We start from the raw sequence: 25,206 nt of genomic DNA on the forward strand, positions 1-25,206 counted from the left end.
GTCCAAGAGTTTTGTGCATTGGCACTAAGTAGTCAAGCTCCTTTCCAAGTCATATACACACTCTTAGGACTGGTTTCCATGACATCTATGTTCCCACCTGGATGATAGGATGCTGATCTGGTGCAGGGCTACTCCCTTTTGCCAGCCGAGTGGACTGGAGCAACGGGAAATGAAGGGTTTTGCTCAAGAACACAATGTGTTGCCCGGTCCAGGAATTGAAACTTCAATCTTACAATCATGAGAGTCCAACACCCTAACCACTGCGCCATGCACACACATATACACGTACAAACACACACCTATATATGTGTGTGTGCACATAGTTATTTGTGCAGGTTATGAAATTGGATGTGAAGTATGAGAATAAAACATGAAATGTGTGTAGAAAGTTATTCATAGAATTGTTAGATACTACTACTACTACTACTACTACTACTAGTGGTGCTGCTACAGCTACTGGTGTGTATTGGTAGATTCTACAACTGTTGGTGTAATAGCATCACACACACATATATTGATAGTTTATTATACTAATACTACTAGTGGTGGTCATGGAACTACTAACATGGGTGGCAGTGGTACTACAGATACTGATGTATATTTTAGTAGTTGATAGTTTACTCCTACTACCACCACCACCACCACTGCCTTACTATTGCTACTGTTACTACTATTGTTGGGGGGGGGGGGTTACAATAGATATTGGTAATAATGGTGATAGCTGCAGTATTGGTTGTAGTAGAAGTTGTGTTAATAGTATAACTTGTAGAGGTTGTAGTGTTGGTGGCTGTGGTTATTATAGTATTAGCAGTTGTTGCGGTGGTGTTGATTGTGGAAGCTGCAATGGTGCTGGTGGTAGTAGTGATGATTATAGTATGGACTGTAGTAGTGGTGGTGGTGGTGGTGAGGAAAGGTTACGGATGCAGTGGTGGTGATGTTGAAGCATGTTGGAGGCAATGGTGAGAATTGCAGAAAGTTGTGGGGGTGGGGGTGATTTTGAGAAAGTGAGAAGGAAGAAGGTTAAAGAAGGAGGAATGAAACCAAAGAGAGTGGTAGTGAGAGCAGGTGAAAAGAAAGAGGTGTCATTTGTGGGATGGGGAGGCAAGTGGGGGAGAGAGAGAGATTGGCCAGTGGTGCTAGGAGGAGGAGTGACCTTTAGAAAGTGGCAAAAGTGAGGTTGTGGTAAAAGGAAGGAATTAGGTGAGAGTGGGAGGGAATTTAGGATTAAGGAATGGTTTTTTTTTTACCCCACCCACCCACGTCTTGTGCTCCATCATCCCTTCCCTAGTATATCACTGGTATCTACAGCTAGTGATAACAGTGACATACCAACTAGCTTGCTGTTGTGGCAAGCATGCCTTTCTTTGTGTCATAAACTGAGGTTTAACTTTGGAATTTCACCTCCACTGCAGTGGTGAGATAGTATAATAGTAGTAGTGGTGGTGGTACTACAGTAGTAATGGTGATGGTAAGGTGGTTGAGTGGTGTGGTCTCTAGTGTTGTGTTGTAGTATTTCAGCTTCTGTTTGTTGCTTGTTCATGGATGTTGATTCTAAGACACACACACTAATACACTATATACAGGAATGGGTGTGTGTGTGTGTATTTAAGTGTACATATGTTTTAAACAACTCATTCCTTGTTCATTTTTTTGCGCATTATTCCATGCACTGTACATGCACTTTTGACTTCTTTTTCTGATGGATTGCAGTGCACCTGAGCACTGTATACAATAAGTTCACTAAATATATATGTGTGTGTGTTTGTTTGTGTGCTTGTGTGTATATATGTCATCATTATCATTCTTTAACGGCCATTTTCCATGTTGGCATGGGTTGGATGGTTTGACCAGTGCTGGCAAACTGGAGATCTGCACCAAGTTCCAGTCTGGTTTCGCTTGGCTTCTACAGCTGGTTGCCCTTCCTAACACCAACCACTTTACAGTGTGAGTTGGGTGCTTTTAACATGGCACTGACACAGGATTCTTCACCAGGGAAAGAAGTGGCCTTAACACTTCTGCTGTGGAGGATGGGTCTCCTTGTGGACAGCAAGGGGCCAGCTATTTTTGTCCTTTGTCATTTCGTCTGAAAGGTTCAGCATCCTGAGGTTGTCCTTCAATACCTTGTCTCATGTCTTCCTGGGTTCCCTCTTCTGTGTGTGTGTGTGTATGTATGTATGTATATATATATATATATATATATATATATATATATATTATACTCGTGCGGGTGACACGTAAAAGCACCCACTACACTCTCTGAGTGGTTGGCGTTAGGAAGGGCATCCAGCTGTAGAAACTCTGCCAAATTAGATTGGAGCCTGGTGTTGCCATCCGGTTTCACCAGTCCTCAGTCAAATCGTCCAACCCATGCTAGCATGGAAAGCGGACGTTAAACGATAATGATGACATATATAAATGTGCATGCGCATGTGAGTGTGTGTGTGTATGTAGGCACATGGCTTAGTGGTTAAGATGTTTGGCTCACAGTCATTAGGTCATGAGTTCAATTCCTGGCAGTGCATTGTGTCCTTGAGCAAGACACTTTATTTCATGTTGCTCCAGTTCACTCAGCTGGCAAAAACGAGTAGTACCTGTAATTCAAAGGGGGCAGCCTTGTCTGTGTTACGCAAAGAACTACATGTAGTTCTTCCTGAGAACTACATTTTAAGAGCACATGTGTCTGAGGAGTGCTCAGCCACTTGCACATTAATTTAATGAACAGGCTGTTCCATTGATCAGATCAACTGAAACCCTTGTCATCATAACTGAGTGCCAACATCTATATATGTGAGTGTGTGTGAGAGAGACTGTCATTATGGTATTGAATGCACACTAACTGAAGAAAGCACTCAATACCTGGCAGAAGATGCACAGTCCCCCGTTTCTAACAGAAACGGAGGACCTCACTGGTGCCACATAGACACGTATAAGGTGATAGACATGTATAAGGTGACCCCTGCTAATTAAGTGAAGCTCAACATCTTCAGATCAGCCCTCACTGCTTCATTCCATGTCTTCCTGGGTCTCTCTCTCACAGGTTCCATCCACTTTACATGATTGGCACTTCTTCATGACTGTCCCCTATCCATACACATCACATGACCAAACAGGTTTCTCTCTTGTATGCTACATCTGATAATTACTCTTCTCTGAATACATTTGCACTTTGTGGTACATGCACATTAATATTGCACATACAGCAGAGCATACAAGCTTCATTCATCTCCAGACATCACGGGTTCCTTGTATTCAGGACCCACATCTCACTACTGCGGAGCATTGCTGTTTCTACACAAAACATCATACATTCTGCTTTTCACTCTGAACTTTCTCCAACCTGTTCTTATTCTAGCAACTTTAGTTTCAGAACATCCTCTTCCAAATGCTAATTAGGTCACCCAGATAACAAACACTCTCTGCAATCTCTAGGGAGCCTCCTGGGCATTTGAGAAAATCTAATTCCCATGTATCCTTTGTGTTTATTATTCCTGTGCATCTGCCACATATAAAAACTACTTTCTCTTTTAACTTTCCTGTGATTCCACTGCATCTCTATGTGTCCATAGCTTGCACTGGGTGCAAGGAATGGAATTCCTTCCAACACCTCTCCTACAAATTGAGCAGAGCCTTTTACCTGATAGTCTTATATATACACACACACACACACTGACATTGCCTGCACAAAATGCCAGACATGCCTAAGCTATATAAATGAATCAAATAGTAAGTGAGATTTAAATATTTATTATATTTTAATGATAGAACAGTTGAGAAGACCTTACCTACCGGGTATGTTGCTTAATTAGCAGGGGTCACCTTACACATGTCTATCATTGGCTCATTTTAGATCTGTATCTCCATACTGTCATAAGTTGAACTTTCATGTGTAAGTTACTGCTCTCCATTTCCCAGATAGTTAAAACGCTTTCTGGTGACTTCCTTGCAGCCATCTTTAACTCTTTCTCTGTTAAAGCATTTATAAAATAGTTACACAGAAGTGAATATAAATGTAATTTTTAAAAAACAGACAACTCAGGAAAATGAATGTTTGAACTATAGCCAACACCTTGTCTTGTTTGTTGTTAACAACGTTTCGGCTGATATACCCTCCAGCCTTCATCAGGTGCCTTGGGGAAATTTCAAGCCTGGGTTCTCGTTCCTAAGGTATTTTTCGATGTTATTATTATTATTATTATTATTCCAGGTCACTGCCTGGAATTGAACTCGGAATCTTGGGGTTAGTAGCCCGCACTCTTACCCAAATGAAATTATTTTACACACACACATAGGCTATCGAAGCCATTCACCTGATGATGTGGTGGTATACACCTGATGCTCAGTCATAATTATATATTTTATGTAAGAGTATGAGATGGAAATCTCGGCAACTAACAACTCTTACCATCGCACAGAAACAATTGTTGTGTTGTGATTAAAGCCTGTTCGTTGCATTCTCTAGTTTCTATCATTTTTTGTACACACACAAATGACTCAGAGACTAAACTCATGTGCTCGGTATTTATCAAACATTAAAAAGACGTATACTCTTGTGTCCAGCCCTGTTTCTCGTTTGTCCTACCATTCCACCGAATCAGCGTGCGTGCGTGGTAATGAGCTTATTGTAGTCTGCTCAAGAAGCTACTGTGACACAAGCCTAAAGGTTCATGACAAGGCACTTTCAGTGGCATATCTGTACTGATAGGAAAATCAGGACCGTTGATCCACTGTGCCTTGTTGGTTTATGAAACAGAGACAACTGTGTTTGTTCCCTCCTCATTGTTCATCAACTATGTGTATAGGAGTTCGAATCTCACTGAAGACAGCAGTGTGTTTATTGTCTTCCGTTGCAGTGCTCAGTCGCTCTTCACCTAGTTATGTCAGATAGAAAGAAAGAATGAGGTTGTGACGGACAAATATAGTAGAGGGAGGAGTTGGGAAATAGAGTGGTGGTCGTGGTAGGATTGGCGGTCATAGCAGTAGAGGAATAATAATTATGCGTATTTGGTAGTTGTAATAATGGCGGTGGTCGTAGTAGTAGTGATGGTAGTGGTAGTGGTGACGTGAAAACTGGAGCTGTGATTATTTGAATAAAGCGGCACTGCACACACACACACACGGACTGATACGTACACATGCATCGACACACACAGACACATCGACACACATTAACATACTTACACACAACTATATAGACATGCTCGCGCGCGCGCGTTGACTTCTACGACGACGGCAGCCTACCTCCGGTACATGTGTACCTATTTACCCCCCTCACTACATGTTACTCCTCCCCCCACACTATGACCACAGTAGTGAGTCTAAATGACCTAGACGTCCGTGAAACGCGGTCAAAATTTACTCTCCTCCTCTTCCTCATACCACTCATCAGTATCTCTCCTTTCCTGCTTACTCTCTCACTCCGTCTCTATTCTATTATCTCTTTTACTCCCTCTATATCAATCTTATTCTTTCTCGCTTTCTTTTTACTCTCTTCCTCTCGCGCTCTCATTATATATCCCTCTCTCTCGCTACCTCTCCCTTGCCTATCCTACTAGTTTCCCCTCACACTCTTTTACTACCTCTACTTTCTCCTTCTGTTACTCATACATAATCTGTACATTGCAATAGACATACATTAACACATGCAATACATTCACAGTCACACACAAACTGTACCTTCTCTCCCCCCCCCCACACAGACAATTACATCAATTCGCACCACCACCCTCTCCTTCACTCGCATTGATCAATAAGAGGAGTAGAGGGAGGAGGCATAATGTTAACTTCCCCCTCCCCCTTTCTCTCTCACTGACAGAACGACCTAATCTGACAGATTTAGGGTCGCGGTCAACTCGGTGCTCCACCGACTGCCTTACATACCAACCCCTCCCTCTCTCACTGCTCCTTATGTATCTATCTTTCTCTAACACTCCCTCTCTGTCTTTTCTTTCAATCCATCCCACCTCTCCCTACTGCTCCATATTACATTCACATCCCCCCTCTCCTATCTTTGCTTTATTGTTACATTCCCTCCCCATCACTTCTCTTCGTTTCTCTCTTTCCTTCTCACTGTCCTCCCTTTCTGTTTCTGCTGTTCTCAATGTTTCTCTCTCTTCTCTCTTTCTCTCTCTCACTGTTCCCATGGAAACCGCCTCAATACATCATCTCCTCCTCCTCCTACTTGCACACGTTCTTTTTCCTCTCATTCTTTCACCGACTTTTAATCTTCTCTCTCTTTCTCCTCTCCCCTTGTTCCTCCCTCTACTGTCGTCTGCTTCAATCAAAGTTATCGAAACTTCCCTCCAACCTCTCTGCCTTTGCCGAACAATGGCCGACACCACCACCAACACCATCGTACAACCACCTACCACTGCTACTATTACTAATAGTGTCCTCCCCCATTATAACAGCTATCACATGACCCAGCAATATTTCATTCAAATATCCCCCTCCCTTTAACAACCAACTTCCATCATACACACACATCCACACATGCGCGCGTGCGCGGATACACACACACACACACAACCTATTTCTTCTCCCCCTCTGATGATGGCAATGGCGGTGAAGATGGTGTTTGAGTGGGAGTGAAGTCAAATTGTTTGATGTTTTTAATGGCTGTGACTGGTGGTGGTCGATGTCGTGATGGTGACGGTGGTGGCAGTGGTCACACCTTTCCTTAACTCACCACTCCGTCCCAACAGCTGCCCATATCCTACCCCCACACCTACCAATCATTGCTATTGTTATCGCATAAACATGTCCTTCAATATTATCATCTGACACTTTATCACATGACACACAATATTGATATCACTGTACAGGGAGTGGGGTATTGGTTGATATTAGTCAGCTGGGATATTGAGATCTGCAGCAAAATAATTGATATTATCACACGCACACACACACACACATGTATGTTATGTCCACTTCGCCTTTTCTACCGCTACTACAATGACCTCACGGCCACCCTCCCCCTCACTCAGCCCTCATCATCCATATTGTAATTTTCACAGCAGGTCCTTCTTCCACACTTTGCCTCCCACTGAAATTTCCTCCCTCTACTTATTCTTCTTGTTCGTTATTAGCAGTCCAAATGCAATGCATCAACAACATTCATCTCATCAGCCACTGCTCACTGCTCCTCCCTTCAAATTTAATCCATTAAGCTCTTAGGCATTATCTCAGCACACACATTTTACCCTGTGATACCTTCTCACCTCAGTCTTTAACATAATAATCCTACTGGTATTACTGTGGACATAAGTGTGTTCTTACTATATAACTACATACGTTGCATGCGCGCACGCACACGCACACACACATAGGTATGTTGGTGCAAACCGGAAAAATAGAACTCAAACTGAGTGTATGTATATTTTTATTACTTTTTAGCAGAAGCAACAGAGTGACTCAAGGTCGGAGAGTTTTGTGTGTTGAGCCCTTACCTTGTTCCCATGTTAAATAATAATTCCTGAAGTCATCAAACAGAAGCAGCACAATTGCTGGATAGGATTTCATGGAAGATTGCAAATAAATGACATCACGTTATGACGGTGGCATTCATTTACAACTGCTTCATAATCACAAGACAAGGAAACAGAAACGCACACTCTCTCTCTCTCCCTCTCTCTCTCTCTCTCTCCCTCTCTCTCTCTCTCTCTCTCTCTCTCTCTCTCCCTCTCTCTCTCTCTCTCTCTTCTTTCTCTCTCTCCTTCTCTCTCTCTATACACACACACACACACGAGGGGGTGATGAGAAGATCCCGACTTTAAGGCTACTCTGAAAGGCCTTGTTGTTGATCCAACCTTCTGAGTTCTTTTACAGACCTTAGAAAAACTGAAGGACTGTTGCCATGTGTGTGAATTCAAAAAGGGAATATGTTGAATTAACTGATCCAGCTTTATTTTCTTTTACTCAAAGCCAGGAACTTTCCAGCACCTCTTTCTGTGTGTGAGATCATCATCATCATCATCATCATCATCATCATCATTTCACACCCATTTCTCGTGCTCAGATGGTTTCTGTGGCTGGATGACCTTCCTAAGGCCAACCACTTTACATGGGTGCCGGGTGCTTTTATATGTCCTGCCGGCACCAGTGGGGGTTGTTGCCGTGTAGCTTGCAAGACAGAAAGAGAGACCAGGGGAGAAGGGAAAAGAAAAAAAAACTCACGCTACTGATTGGAAGGGGTTAGTTTTTGAGAGAGGAAGATGTCTTTGTGCTGGGTGTGGTAAGGTTAAAGAAGAACAAAGGAGATATACATGGCTACCCCACGTTATATATGGGTGGGTGGGAGTAATGGGGAAGGAGTTAAAGGACGGTAGAGTTGGGGTGCCAGACCAAATGGTCAAGAAGATGTGCATAAGCAAGGATATGGAGAGGGGGTAGTTTTAGGGAGAAATAAGGGGAGAGGTGAAGGGTGGAGGTGTGGTTGATGGGGGAAGATCAGGATGGAAAGAAGGTAAGGTGAGAGAGAGAAGTGGCTCAAGAAGAAAAATAAACTGAAAAACAGAGTGGGGGTGGTGGGTGATTTGCAAGGAGTGGGAGGGGAGGGGAAGAGAGAGGTACATAAGGGTGGCTAAACTAGGATTTGATGACGGATATGAGAGGACAATGAGAATGATCTCAGGTATGAGAGGGGTATGAAGCTGAAGTATGGCAGAGGAGATGTAAGTGAAGGCCTAGAAAGATGATTGGTTGAAATAGGGTGGGAAGAAAAGGAGAATGAGGGCTGGAAGTGGTTCCAGGAGTCTGGGTAACTCGTAGGGGAAAGAAAAGGTAGTGGGGAAGATATGTACTTGCTCTCAAGAGATTACAGTCTTTAAGAAGTGCCATAGATAAAGGAGTGATGGAGGAATGAGGTGTGGAGGATGGTTGGTGGGGTGAATGTGGGAAAGAACGAGTGTCAACTTTGTGGATTTTTATTTGACAATATTTAAATTTTGACAACCAAATAATACAGTTGAACTGAATTAAACATTTAAGGGGGATATGTGTGGTGCGAAGAGTTACAAAAGCTATAACTAAAAAGCCTTACCAGTGTGCCTCATGGTCCCAGTGGACAAAATGGAAAAGGTATTTCCCCAGAGGATGGTAAGGTAGACACACTAGAACAACCACTGCATCTCATGGGGCTTGCACTTGCAGATCACCATCTCTGCCCTGGGGCCAAGAACATTGGAAGTCTCCACAGCTCCAGGCTTGACAACAAATCTGTCTGAGAGTGGCCAATACTTTGACAGCTTGTGGCATCCAGGGCATTCCTTATGGTCTCACTGAGAGCGGCATGGTATGGAAGGCAGCCAGCACCAGAATGGTATGACAATGGATGGAGACCAAAAGAATCCACAACAATATTTGTGAGGCTTAGAGATGCAGAGGCGAAGCCTGAGGGAAAAGACCGATGTGCAAACAGTTGCTATCCAGCTGAGTGATGGCCCTGCAGTGAACCAGGCATTGATGTGGGGCTGAGCGGAAACATGCCAGACAGCGCTAGTCATGATGGTGTACCAATCTGTCTGAGATCATGCTACACTAGATGGTGTCCTGTTTGTTTAGTGGGGACTGGACATCCATAAAGAGGAGAGAAGGGTGGATGTTCACAGGGCTAAGGCCAAATGGACTCCAGGTGGCGTAGGTTCAGTTGTGTTGTGGAGAAAAAAATGCAGAGGGATTAATGGTTCAACATGATGAAATGACTGGAAGAGAGGCTGAGTGGAAGGGAGATGATAATGGTGACCCAACCGAACTCAGGTGCTCAAGCACATGTGGGAATGGGGGCAAGTATGTGTGAATGTATGTGTGGGTGAGATGAAAATTGTGGGCCTACACACTCACACACATACTGGTGCATGTAAGCTATATATGTTAATGAATATAGACATTGGTTTATTTAAGTCACTGAATATATACACTGGTCTATATATATCATATGTATATACAACAGATTATTCAAGTGGTGTTTACATTTTTTAGTTCATTTTAGATATCTCAGCATACAGTTCAAAGATAAATTGGTATTTGTGTGTGTGTGTGTGCATATGAGTTGATGTGTGTATAGAATTGAATTTGTTTATGATAATCTTTCTATAGACTGACACATGAAGGGAGAGAGGAGGAGGAGGCAGTGAAGTAGGGAAGTAGGTTAAGAGGTGTGTTATGGTGGACAAGCAATCCAAATCTAGAGACAGATAACACAGTATTCCTTCTGCTAAATATTAAAAGTATTGCTTAATCACTGAAATAAGAATAGAATTAGGACGTATCCTTGTCTCTCTCCTCCCAGAACAACTGACTGCTCACAGATGTCATATAGGGAGAGAAACAATGTCACATATTCAGTAACTATTATAAATCATGGATAAAATAATTAAAACAGTGTTTGAAATTATTAATCAATTGACAATTTAAGCGAAGCAGAAAAACAATCTGGCCGTGACCACACTGTCATTCAAAGTATCCTGCTATTTTTTAAAAGGTAAAGTGTAATTGAAGAACCATTTGGTTGCTATTTTTAACATGTCAAGAGACCATGTAGGGGCTTCTCTTGTTTGCTTGTGACAAAGTACTGCTATAGTCACAGAGTCTCAGGCATTCCAACTATGACCATCCTGTCTTAAAATGATTCTAAAGGACTACAGAAGACAATAGAGGCATACCAGCACAGAAAGCGGATGTTAAATGATGATGATCATCATGGTGGCAACATTGTGGCTGCATAGCACGAGCACAGAACACCACACAAGAAATACCAGCCAAATATTCCTCAAATATTTCCCAATCGTCTAAGAAAGCACAGTATTATTTAGTGGTGGGGATATTTAGGGCAGCGGAGTTGGAAGTTAACACCTCTGCATAGATATTAGGGCTGTCATCCTTAACACATCACCCCCCCTCCTTACCAACAATGGTTGCCACTATTCACTGGTTATCATCATCATCGTTTAACGTCCGCTTTCCATGCTAGTATGGGTTGGATGATTTGACTGAGGACTGGTGAAACCGAATGGCAACACCAGGCTCCAATCTGATCTGGCAGAGTTTCTACAGCTGGATGCCCTTCCTAATGCCAACCACTCTGAGAGTGTAGTGGGTGTTTTTACGTGCCACCTGCACGAAGGCCATTGAAAATATTATTTTAAGAATGTAACACTGATATTATGATGATGTAGACATTAAAATTCTCATTTTCATCATCATCATCATCATTTTTACAACCATTTCACTCCTGCTTACTTGAGTTACACTAGTCTTCTCCACTGCCCTGTTTTGCCACTTGTGATCCTCTACTTTATAAGGTTTAGCATCTTGAGATCAGCTTTCACCGTCTCCCTCTTCCCATCTCCCTCTTCCCGTCTCCCTCTTACACATGTTCCATCCCCTTACAATGCTACTTCTTTATGTCACTGATGTCCACCACACTCATCACATGCTCTTCCCATCACTTTAGCACACTACGTCTGACTCTTCATCTCTCCACTTTTCCTGTCACCTCATATGAACTAACATCATACACCTATTGTAGCATGCTCACCTCAATATCTTTTTCACCCCTCTACCTATCACTCCCGTTTAATACTCACATCTCACTACCATGCAGCATTGCACTTTCTACATAAGCATCATACAATCTATCTTTCTTTTTTCTGAAGAGGAATCCTTTGGTATCAATAGACGTAATAACTGTCTCAGTATTTCCTCATCTTTTCTTACTCTGGTGACTATCCTTTCAGAACAACCACCTCTGCTGTTAATTCAGTCACTTTGGTAATCAATGTCATCATCGTCTTCTACAGAACTTTTGGTTGTATTTGCAGCATTTTATTTTAATGCTTACTTTGTCTGCTGCTAATTGTTCCTCGACATATGCCACATGTGTGTGTGTGTGTCTGACAGTGTATATCAACAGAAGACTTAAATTAAAGAGTGAGGTTTGTTCAATGTAAAACAGTGATGTGGCATGGGTCTTGGGTGCCCTGTGTTGTTCTTAAAATTACTGCCCTCTTCCTGAAACATACCTTTGACTGCAACAGACACATGTTTATAAAGTGGCCACCCTGTATGGTTCCAGCTTATACTATCACTTATTGAGTGGAGATTCATGGAACATTAACTGCTCTTTCTAGCAGGTTCAATGACCACATAAAAGTGACTTGTCAGGTCAGTTCCAGCAGTTACTTTGAGATTCTTGTAGTTTATTTCCAACATTCAACAAGTGCTCACAGTGGAGAGGAAGTCTTCTCTTCCGCCGACACGAGCACTTCAAGAATTCTTGATGCAGTACCGGAGAACACCGACATCCTGTGGATACTCTCCAAGTGAACTTTTGAATCACTGGCAGATACGAACAAGGATTGATTCTCTGCTGCCATCGCCAGCACACATTGCTCAAGGCAAACAGTCTAAGGAAGCAGATAAGTCTCAGGTGACTCCAAGCTCAGCTGATGTCGCTAAAGTTATCAGGCAGTACAAGGCCGGAGATCCTGTGTATGCACTATACTATGGACCTCGCCGAGACAAAGATCCCCGATGGGTACCAGCAATCATTAAGAAGTCATTGGGTACTCGCTGCTTTAACGTGAAGGTCATACCTCATGGCCCGATGTGGAGACAACACTGGGAACAGCTGCGACCGCGGTACACAACTGAGGAAGACAATGAACCTGGTGATGCAGAAAACACTGTATTTCAATTTGCAACAGATCACCCAATGGAGATCTCGGAAACTGTGCCACTAACTCAAAGACAAACCAGACCCAAGACCATGTTACCCGTTCCAGAGTATGAACCAGACAACCCAATACGGTCCAAGAGAACCCGTAAAACCCAAGAGAGACTTTGCTGTTGATACTTCTTGTGTAGCATCAATTTCAGTGGGGAGGTGTTATATGGACTGTTAGATATGTAATTCGTCTGACGTTCCATGTGTCACTGTGGTTCGTCTGAGTTCATTGTTTCATTGTTGTTGTTCTGAAGGACTGGGGTAGTAAAATGTCATTGATATATATGGCGGACATGATTCTTGTATATTCATAAAGAACATTGGGTGAGTGCGTTCTTTGTATGTAATTGAATAATAAATGTAATAATTAAATTGTACAACTCTGCGAGTCTTCCGAGGGAAATACAACAGTAACCAGAGTTAGAAGGGGTTGACAGATGTTGAAGGAGCCCCTATTTCACATCTGCTGACAACGAGGGCTTTCCTTCTCTGAGTAAATAATAATTGTACAATAAGCATGGGTATTAGATGTAGAGGTTGGATATAAGAGGTAGCACGTATGTCAGGAGATTACTGGTACGGTGGACATGTGTGATGGGTGGGTGGGCAGTCTGGAGGAGAAAAGTGAATGGAGGATGGATGGGGGTAAGGAAATGGTAAACAAAGTGGAAGGAATTTGTGCAAGAGGATGACTTAGGAAAGAATGGTGAAAGTTAATCTCAAGAAGTCGAATTTCCTATGGAACCGTAACATGGGGAGGGTGCTGGAGTCGATGTGTCTTAACCGATGACTGGTTGTGACAGTGATGCTGGTGGCGACGATTATGATGAAAACACGAGGATGAAGATGGTAACTACGGCAATGTGGACGATAACGACGTGGATGATATTGATGGTGTATGGCTAATTGCTAAGCGTTGCATCAGTAAATGATCCCCCATTATCTGTCCACTGAGACACTAGTAAACTGTGATCTATTTTTAGCCGATATAAAGTAGGACAGAGAACGAAAATGGAATTTCTGTGAAGCTAATTGGAAATGTTAAGGTGAAGTGTTTTAGTAAACAGTTTAACCTCGATGGGGAAAAGTCAATAACAGGAATTGTTGTACGACAGGTTGTTTATCTCTGCTTGTTGTGCAGTCAACAAATATATTTGTATGTATGTATCTGTGATAGAGAGAGAGAGAGAGAGAGAGAGAGAGAGAGAGAGAGAGAGAGAGAGAGATGGAGTGAGTGTATATAATAGGTTTGCGTGTATAGATTCGACTATAAGCCAACGTTATTCTGTACCGCTTCTCCCCCGTCCCCCTCACTCAGTTGTAATCAAGCTTGAGTTGAACATCAACAACCAGCCATTGATGGCCTCTTTTCAGGTCATTCACCCTTCAGTGTTCCACAACACTCTTCCCCCAACCCATCACTCTCTGCACTTAATACACTGATCGCTGGCAATTAATATACTTCAATAATCTCTCTCCTTCCCGCGCTCTACCCATTTATCTGTATATGTATTATCTATCTATCTATCTATCTATCTATCTATCTATCTATCTATCTGTCTGTCTGTCTGTCTGTCTGTCTCTGCACACATGCACACCACACACTCACACACGAACTCATCTATCTAGTTATATATATATATATATATATATATATATATATATATATATATATATATATATATATATATATATATATAAGATAGATAGGTGTGTATGTATGTATATATCCTTATTTAACGTGCGCCTTCCAAACTGGCATGGGTTAGGAGGTTTAACAAGATCCAACAGAGGACTGTCATACATGCTCCCATGTTTGTTTTTGCATGGTTTCTATGGCTGTACGCCCTTCCTAACACCAGTCACTTTACAGCACGTAGTGGTTGCTTTTTTGTGGCACCAGCATGAATGGGGTTTCCAAGTAACTTGTGAAACAAAGAAAAATACCTTTCAACTGAAAGGGGTTATAGAAAAGTAGGAGTTGGCCTTATGCCAGGTGGTGAGAGGCTAAAGTATGATAAAGGGAGAGGCAAAGTTGTCTTAGGAGAAGATACATGGTTACCTTGCATTACGTAAGGGTGAAAGTTCCTGGAATGGAAAGAAGATAATGATGCTAGTGATGATGCAAAAAGGTGAGTACAGAATCGAGAAGGGTGGGTGGGTAAGTTGATCAGAGCATGGGAGGAGAGTGACAGGTGATTAGGTAACTAAGAGTATGGGAAGGTGAAAGAGTGGCTTGGGAAAGAGGAGGTGTTAAGTGGCAGGACACATAGGATGGAGAGCAGCAATATAATAGACCTGCTGTGGATCCAAAAATAGGGGGCTGATGTGTGGTGCAGGAGCTTCTCTTGTAGTTACTTGATACAACTTTCTGCTACCATTATACTTCCAAACCTGTCTCTCTGCTTTAACTGGAATTACACAAAGAAAATGAGAAGAGAATAACTATGGCAGCTCAACAAAATACAACTTAGCTACGGGCAGAAAATATGACCTGGACTTGTTGGGCAATTTTAAATTTGATGGTTTTATCAGTTGCAAAATTATACGCAAATTTTGTGAACAACATGTCGTTTTTGCCATCACTTTATTTTGAAGGACTGAAGATTTTGAAATGTTTAGTAGACTGAGGCAGTGAGAATATGCTGTTAAAGGAGGAAAAATTTCAGTTCATCCAATTTGGAAAAGAGAATAGACTTAAATAGACATATTGGCCTTCATTTGGGGAACTTGTCATAAAGTCAAATAACATCAAAAACTTGGGTGTAATGGATCCTTAAAATTTTCATTGCTTTTGCAACCTTGTCAATGGATGTTTACTCTGTCCATAATAGGAGCTGGGTTCCATTTATGTGTCCATAATATGTGTCCATAATAGGAGCTGTGTTCCATTTATGGACAGAGTCATCATCCATTGAAAAAGGTTGCAAAAGCAATGAAAATTTTGGAAAAGAAAAACAAAATAATAAGTGAGAAGAAATGGAACCAGTGAGTGTGTTGGATACGAAGGCAGTATGACTCTCCCCAGACACAACAAAAGATTATATACACACATATACAGACATACGTATATGTGTGTATATATGTTAAATGTATGTGTGCGTGTTTATAGTTGTTGATATCTCAACAAAAACTTTCAACATAGCCAAGAAATTGGTCCCCTTTGAATGATGCCCATTGCTTGCTACTCCAGCCATCAATAAAAGCAGTGATTGGCCATTGGTCACCAATGACCAAATTGGGTGACAAAATGTTATATAAAATGTATTTAAGTGGCACAAGTACACCACCACCACCACCACCACCTGCTGAATGTGATGATGATAGTGTGTGTGTGTGTGTGTGTGAAGCCACTGAATGTGAATTTAATTCATATGAGAGAGAATTGCTGAGTTATGCTGGAAAAATAAAGCTGGGTGTGTATAAAATAGTGAAGTTTAAGTATGTCAAACCCTGGGGTGGAGCTAGGTGGGGGAATGGGGTGAGAGAGAGAGAGAGAGAAGTGGGGGAATTATTACTGTCAGACATACAGTCAGCCTACTAGAGACTTTTCAAGGATGTGGGAAGATGACTTAAAGCAGCAGACAGCATCAGAAATTGGTCCAGAGGGAGGGGGGAGCCGGGGTGGTGGTATCCTTGTCTCTGTCTCCCTCTCTCTCTCTCTCTCTGTCACTCATCCTGGAGAAATTGTGTGTGGGGGTGGGGGGTGACACACACACACACACACACACACACACACACACACACACACACACACACACACACACACACACACACGTCTTAAATGCTGAGAAAGGTTTTTGACTATTATTGGCCCTGGTCATGTCTAACTTAATAACACCACCTGGCATAGTTTTTGAAGTCATATTTTTGGACATCATTGCCAACTCAAGCAAGAGGTTGTTGTTTACTGAGATGCATCTTGGTGGCAGGGATTTGTCTGGTAGTTCTTGGCTGAATTCTTCCCGGTACTGCTTCAATGTTTTGGCGTCTTTCCTTTGTTTAATTTCTTTCAGAATTTTGTTCAATAAGGCAGAGCCAGTTTAGAAGATGAAAGATTTGTATTGCAATGCTGTTATGTGATGTGAGTTCAGTTTTGGTGGAAAATGTATGGCATTGGGGGGGGGGGGGGTGCAGGCCTCCTTGAATGACTTGTAAACTTGATATTGGCTTCGTTTGGACCATTTTCTACCTTACATAAATAATATAGCACTCATGGCAGCATTGGCATGAATAAAGTTTGAGCTTTTTGGGGCAATCCCAATAGTCAAGCCATTTATTTACTTATTTTTTTGTGATTGATCTCTGGGTTGCTTTCATTCTCATAATGCTTTTGGTACAAAAGCCTAGTCTTGCTCTGGCAATGCACACGCTTGGACAGTGCTGTTAGTGCTCCACTGGCACAGGTGCCAGTCATCGAGTATGGTTCGATTTCGATTTCACTTGCCCCAACAGGTCTTCGCAAGGAAAGTTAACTCTGCTTGCGAATAATAATAATAATAATAATAATAATAATATAATAATCACATCGAAAAATACCTGAGAAATGAGAACCCAGTTTCAAAATTTTCCCAAGACACCTGATGAAGGCTGGAGGGTATATCAGCTGAAACATGTTAACAACAAACAAAATGAGGACAAATATCCGTCAAATGTAAATAATGTAGATGATTGATTAATTGTATGTATGTATGTATGTATGTATGTATATATGTATGTGAGGAGCTTTCATATAATTTCTGTCAACAAAACTTCACTCACAAGGGCTTTGGTTGACCTGGGGCTATGCTCAAAGACATTTGTCCTAGGGATCACATAGTGAGATTAAGCCTGAAAAAATATACTTTGAAAGTGAATTTCTTGAGGTGAGAACCATTTCTGCTGCCAGAGTGTAATAAAATGTATAATAATAGTAATTCCGTTGGTAGTCTTGTGTGTTGTGTAGCACAATCTTTCTAATCGAGAAAAGACCAGAGAATCTACCTGCAATCCAAAGCAGAGGAAAAATCAATATTTCTAGATATGGTTATCATGTAAGATCATAAAGTTAATTTGGAAGAGAAGTGAATGCAGTGTGATATGAAGAGGATGGTTTCTTAGCAACCAAATGTTCATATGATTTCATCTACCCATAGAACCAATAAATTTAGGTATTATCTACCCACAGCCAACAGTTCTGATGAGAGACATTATCTTCCCCTATTACCAACAAGTCTTTGACTGGGTTTTTTCTACTCCTGTATTAAGTAATTCTAAGGATATTTTAAGAAATGACGTCTTCTGGTCAGTTTCGTAAGGGGCTTAGTTTCTCCAATAAAACTTAAAGGAGCTGAAATCTGTGATTTAATTTTATATGAATTGGAGAATTTTCAAGCTGAGCCCTAAATCCTAACTTATTGTAGGCCATAGGGGCTGTCTGAGGCAAATAACTGCAAAGGAAAAATGATTGGTTGGTTTGTGGGGGATGTTAGTTGTCTGTTCTGGGGGTAAAGCTTGTGTTCATTTACAAACCCCTTCATGTAAAGGATCAGAGATGATCATGAATACAGTTTCTGGTTAAATCAAGGTGATTAATGATTGTCTTGAATTGCTGCAGCGAGAGACTTCCAGAAGGAGGACATTCTGGGGTGGAAGAAGTGAACACAATATGGGAGGAAGAGACAAGTGGGGGTGAGAGAATGCCAGAAAAAGTAGAGAGAAAGGAAACATCACATCATGCGTAAGTGAGGTGGGGGGTGGGGGGGGGGGGTGAGTGACTTGGTACCAATCAGTCGGAAATAGTAAATGCTGTACTTCGTTAATGGCCTTTCTTAAATTTGCTCACTTAATTGGTTGGCTTGAAAATGAAATTAATTTTTAGGTAATTAGAATGAAATTTGGTGAGTCTTCTATCACCTGAGCAGATTCCAGGTTAGTTTGACCAATTCTAGTGAATATAAAGTAAACAATGGTTGTATGACAAAGAAATAACATTATTGAAGTCTGTGGAATTGTCTCTTTGCCAGCAGGAAGAACAACTACAGAGTGTCTATAGAAATTGCCTTCCATTCACTTGGTGTGACTTCTTGGTCCAGTTTTTTTCAAGCAGACATGAGTGTATGGTTAGGAAGCCTGTTTCACAGCCATACAGTTCTGGGTTCAATTGCTCTGTGAAGTACCTTAAACAAGGGTCCGTTACTGTAACCCCACATTGAACAATGACTTGTGAGAGGAATTTGGTTGACAGAAATTGTATGTAAGTTCACCATGTGTGTGTCTCTCTCTTTCTCTCGCTATATAATATATATGATTATTTTTGTGTGTGTGTATATGTATATATATCACACCCTAACAGTTGAGGGAACCCGTGGAAGAGGTAGGCCCAGGAAGACCTGGGCTGAGGTGGTGAGGCAAGACCTTCGTACATTGGGCCTCACCGAGGCGATGACTACGGACCGAGACCTTTGGAAATGGGCTGTGCGTGAGAAGACCCGGCAAGCCAAGTAAGATCGTTGCCAGTGCCCCTGGACTGGTTCTTGTGCGGGTGGCACATGAGATGCACCATTTTGAGCGTGGCCGTTGCCAGTACCGCCTGACTGGCTCCTGTAGGATTTTCGAGCGAGATCGTTGCCAGTGCCCCTGGACTGGCTTGTGCGGGTGGCACATAAAAGACACCATTTCGAGCGTGGCCGTTTTCGTGCGGGTGACACGTAAAAGCACCCACTACACTCTCTGAGTGGTTGGCGTTAGGAAGGGCATCCAGCTGTAGAAACTCTGCCAAATCAGACTGGAGCCTGGTGTTGCCATCCGGTTTCACCAGTCCTCAGTCAAATCGTCCAACCCATGCTAGCATGGAAAGCGGACGTTAAACGATGATGATGATGATGATGATATATATATATATATATATATATATATATATATATATATATATATATCTTGAAGGCATGTGGCCTAGGGATTCAGGAGTTGCACTCATAATCACTAAATTATGGGTTTCATTCCAGAGCCAAGCAGCGTGTTGTGTTCTTGAGCAAAACACTTTGTTTCGTGTTGCTCCAGTCCACTCAGCTTTAAATAGGTCTACCCTTGCAATGGAATAACCTTCCAATCAGGATGAATGTTGGCCTGCTCACCTAGCCAGCAGGGTGGCATCATTTGAAAGCTAAAACAATGCAAAGCACATTGTGATCAGTGATGTGCAACAGCATCCAATACTCTGGCCACTCATTTGGTTTTATATAGTAGTTATTTCTATCTATAGCATCACCTTTACCCTTGTAGCAGTTGGCTATGGTGCTGCTACGCCAGTGATAGGGTATGACTCCATCATGAACTACCTGGTTTACAATACAGATGACTGTATACATATAAATGAATAAATATCAGAACAGAGATTTATAAAGAAAGATGGGATTAACTGTAAAATAAAAGTTGGATGAGTTAAATCTCTGCTCTGATATTTATTCATTTATTGTTTCTTCTCTACCATCACTATGCATCTCTATAAAGATATTTGGATTTACCAAAGTGAGGATTTACCGAGTATATTAAAGTTAACTAACTGGGGTTCATCTACATTCACTGAGGTTAGCCAGCATCGTTAAGGGATAAGAGCAAGCATGCTACCCGCTTGGATTATATATCTCCCTTAACCATTTTTGGAAATTTACCTTTGATATATATATATATATATATATATATACACACACACACACACACACAAACACACACACACATATATATATATATATATATATATATATATATATATATATATATATATATATGTATGTATAGATAGATAGATAGATACACACACACATACATACATACATACATACATACATACATACATACATACATAGAAATTGAATGACGATGGAGTAGGAATTTGAAGTTAACTTCATTAGCTTACAATTGTTTCTGCTATAAGACGTATTGCACTGAGAGCTGAGTGCTTGTGCAACAGCTTATAATTTCCTTGGAGCTATTAAAATTAAGTGTATGTCTGTTTTGGAAAGCAGTTAAATGTACAGATTTCATTATAGTCAGAACCATATATACATAATAGTGTATAATATATATATATGTATGTATAATCATATTTATACAGATAAATTACATGGAAGTGTAAATTTAAGTGTGTGAGTGTGTGTGTCTCCTGCAAACTTGAAATCAGAAATATGGAGAGAGGTGACCCACCCCACCCCTCCACACAGCCTTCTGTCATCATCACTTCACCAAAACACCATGTGACTGGTAGAAACTGGAAACCAGTGAGTTTGCTGTAGAATTTTGCAAGTGAAGAGACACAGATGGGGGGGGGAGGGGGGTTGTATTTAGCTGTCAGTAATAAAAATATATATATATTTTTTTGTTTTTATTTTTTAGCCAAAAATATATTTTTTTTAGCCAAAGGTTGAGCTTCACTGAGCAGGCCTATCAGCAAAGGCACTCTAAATGTGACCCTCCCATCTATTTGCATATCTAGGATTACATTTTACAATGTCTGTCCTTTTTTTTTTTGATAAGAGAATAGAGTATTATTTATAGAGAACATGGCTGTTATTTCTACCTGGTCTGGTGACCACATCAAGAGCCTCTCATTGATGCTGGTCACTGAACAGGTTATGTCTAAAGTGAGAAGAGACAATCACAGCCAGTGACGATGCTGGTGGCTTCTCACCTCCTCACAGCTGCCATACGAAAACTATCCTATTACTAATCTGCTCACAAGTTATTGATCCCCTGCACATCCTCATACATCTTATTCCTGACTAATCCACTGGAGCGTATGCACAGATATTGATTTACAAAAAAAACTTGCTTCCTCCTCTTCCTCCTTCTCCTCCTCCTCCTCCTCCTCTCTGACTTTGTCTCTCCCATGCATCACTTCTCCCTCTTGCTCTTCCACTCCCCTCCCATCACCTCCCCACAGCCACTCTTACTTTCTTCTCCCCCCCTCTCTCTCTCCTCTACCATTGCTACAAACACAGCAGTTCTTCACAGATTTCTAGCTTTGTTAAAAATCTTGCAGCACCACTCTAAGACTTGGACCAGAGGTAGTTTTAAAGGGTTCTCAGGTAGGCCCTGTAACTTCTCTCACACTGTGCAACAAGGTCCCTAAAGATCTTCCCCCAAATATTGATTTCTCTCGAGGGAACACTTTTCCAAAATTCTGAATGAAAGAGAAAAAAAATAATATACTTTATTCCAGTATGACTGGTACTTATTTTGTTGGTCCCAGAGTGGCCCCATCGACTGTTGAACGCGAAAGTACAACACACCAAAGTAGTTACTATTAAGCTATTTCACCTTCAGATACCTAAAGAAAAAAAGAATACTGTACCCCTATAACAACCCTAATTTCTCTAGTTTACTGTTGAGCTTTAATAAATAAATCTTGAACCCTTCTCAGCTCCCTTAAGACACCCTAATTAACTTTGGAAGTTCCCAACCTTTGATATTCAGTCTCTGGTCTTAGAACTAACTCAATCCTTTATTTAACTTCCTCCCTCCTCCTCCGTGAATAGTTCGTTATAAATTAGCTTTGATTATAGGGAACCCAACCATTGGTTGGATGTATTGAAGATGTTAGGACTGGCAAGGGATTATATGCGGAACTTGGACAGATCACTGGTACAGTCACGTGTTATGTATGGATGAGGAAAGTTGTGTGAGGAAGTGCCACACCCTAACTGTGGAAGAAGTAGACCCAAGAATACATGAGACGAGATGGTGAAGAATGACCTTCGAACACTGGGCCTCACATAGGCAATGACAGGAGACCGAGACCTTTGGATATATGCTGTGATTGAGAAGACCCAGCAACTAAAGTGACATTGCAGCCATGGCCAATGCCAGTGTTAGATGTCCAGCCCATTTAAAAGTACCCCTGATGCGTCGGGCGATATATGTTTGAGAAGACCTGTTAAGTCAAGTAGAACTGAAATCGTAGCTGTAGCCACTGACCCCTGGCTGGTTCCCGTTCCAGTAGCACATAAAATGCATCATCTGAATGTGGGCAATGCCAGGTCCACCCGACTGGCTCCCATGCCAGTGGCACATAAAAAGCACCAACTGAACATGGTCGATGCCAGGCCTGCTTGAATGGCTACAGTATACCTGTGGCATGTAAAAAGCACCCACCACACTCTCGGAGTGTTAGGAAGGGCATCCAGATGTAGAAACATTGCCAGATCAGATTGGAGCCTGGTGCAGCCACTCAGTCAAACTGTTCAAACCCATGCCAGCATGGAAAACAGACGTTAAATGATGATGATGATGTATATAATCAAACTAAGCAACAGGGTATCAAGTAGTAATGCAGTACGACTGTTTCAAGCGGCTCCAATTAATTGAATTCAATTCAATTAAATGGAGTTGCTTGAAACAATCGTACTTCTTGATACGCCATTGCTTAGTTTTATTCTATTCATCTTTAAGCTGTGCAGATAAAACCGGACTGATTTGCTGGTTCAACTTAAGTACCTAATTCAACTGAATCTCAATTATTTCTTATATATGTGTGTGTGTGTATATATATATATATAGAGAGAGAGAGGGGGGGAAGAGAGGGAAAGAGAGAGAGTATCAGTGTATTATTGTTTAGTGAGGTGATTTGTAGAAAATGGGTGGAGGGGGGGAGCAATGATTGAGACTGAATTATTCTGAAGACAAAATTCCTGCTGCATTATTTACATTTCTTTATGTTTTCAGCTGAAATCTATCCAAGGACTAATTTGCCATTTCCCCTTCTAAGGTCAATAAAATAAAGTACCAGCCATGTATTGGGGTTGGTTCAGTGTTCTTGATGGGAATGGTATTATAAAAAAAGGACACAAGATTTAGTTTTATGATGATGAAGATTTTTTTACTCTGTAGGATCTGCTTACACTGAACTCCCTCCCTTTTTATTCAAATTAACCCTAGGACTTATCTTTAGTTTGTTGACCCCCAGAATGTGTATACATTACAAAACATTAAGGGCTGTAGGATTAAAGACCCTGCTGCTAATTCCTTCATGGTTTTAGGCTTGATTGCACTGTGAGAGATACCCTGGGCAAGTGTTGTTGCCTACCACAGAGTTGGGTTGACCAAAGTGTTTGTGAGTGGAATTTGATTGAGAGAAACTGTGGAACTTGAATGAAGGTGCTATTTTTATTCTTGATGGTCAGCTTAACCTGTCTCTTTTAACAACCCTAACTGGTCATCAGGTACCTTTTGCAGATTCTGCTCTTTTGCAAGCATTTAGGTCAGGTCTTTAACCTTTCTTCTCCCTCAGTCTCTCTGAAGATGGTCAAAGGGGCTCCCCTTTGTTTTCTCCCTAAAACATTTAAAAAGACATGTGTCTGGTGCTCTGCCATTTCTGCCAGCCACTGTTTTGTTCTAGCAACAACATAATACTTTTGTATGGAAGTGTAAATGCGTGATGCTTATGGGCTTGAGTATACATAGGATGTTCATAGAAGGATGGTCCCCAGGAATAAGTGGGGAATTCATACACCTACCCACTACCCTTTCCATTGGAAGTATAAAAACCAGCACTGTTATCGGCAATGTGTTTCTTCTTGTCAGACATTAACACTTAACTTTCACCTGAAACAAGAAATAAACTTCCAGTTAAAATTAAACATGGTTTGGACAAACACTGCACAGAAACAATGAAATATTTTGTTTTAAATAGAATTTTAAAGGGTATGTATGTAATGTATATATGTAATGAATGTATATATGTATGTAATGTATGTATATAATGTATATATGCATATATATGTGTATGTCTCTTTCTATGTAATGTATGTACTTATGTATGCATATATGTGTGTAAATTATAGATTATGTTTCCTTATTTAAAAATTCAATTATTTACAACAAATACAATTTACTTCCATTTTCGTTGCTGTCTTTCTCCCATTCTCCTCATTCCATTTGTTTTCAAGTTTCTCTTCATCATCACAATATTGCTAGAACCTAAAAAAATATGCAAACTACTTCAGTATAAATATCACTTCTTCATTTTCTTCTCCCATTATTTCCCACTGAGAAAATATTCTGTAAATTCAATTAATGTAGTTGTATATATGTGACAATAAAAACCAATTGAGGAAAGTTTCCAAGAGGAATAGAAAACTGCTTAAGATGGTAAACATTGGAGTAATTGTGAGAAATTCTTGCAGCCATAAATATAAGATGTCAAATTGAAATGAAAAAAATGGAATATACTGGCAAGGTTTTAGGATGTTTGTAGCTTTTAGATATAGTTTCTGTCAAAATTTTACTTGGAATATAAAATTATTAATGCTATGTATATTGTAAAAACAATATGCTGTTTTTGTGATTGAGGGTTGTTGGAGAGGAGGAAGTGATGTAGTTCATCTCTAACTTTAATGGAAGACACTAAATAAATGTTTAATTGGATTGAAAGTCTCTCAGATCTGACAGACAGAGATGAGTGAAGTCTGACAAAAGCAATGTCTAAATAGATGTTGATCAGAGAAAGA

The 25,206-nt window shown here is 41.0% G+C and overlaps 1 long non-coding RNA gene across 31 annotated transcripts in view; it reads right to left on the reverse strand.

Moving 5' to 3' along the window:
* Positions 1 to 679: 679 nt before the first annotated feature.
* Positions 680 to 25,206, reverse strand: part of LOC106870471 (uncharacterized) — a 71,443-nt gene continuing 46,916 nt past the window's right edge. For 18 of the 31 annotated variants that reach the window (XR_016244162.1, XR_016244161.1, XR_016244155.1 and 15 more), the window contains one exon: positions 15,292 to 24,676. This is a non-coding gene — a long non-coding RNA (uncharacterized LOC106870471). Of the gene's footprint in view, positions 15,133 to 15,291; positions 24,694 to 25,206 lie in introns of those variants that run through there. The other 13 variants (XR_016244163.1, XR_016244159.1, XR_016244156.1 and 10 more) reach the window with 6 other exon arrangements.

The sequence above is a fragment of the Octopus bimaculoides genome, chromosome 14, assembly GCF_046866305.1.
Source record: "Octopus bimaculoides isolate indiv1 chromosome 14, ASM4686630v1, whole genome shotgun sequence".
Taxonomy (NCBI): domain Eukaryota; kingdom Metazoa; phylum Mollusca; class Cephalopoda; order Octopoda; family Octopodidae; genus Octopus; species Octopus bimaculoides.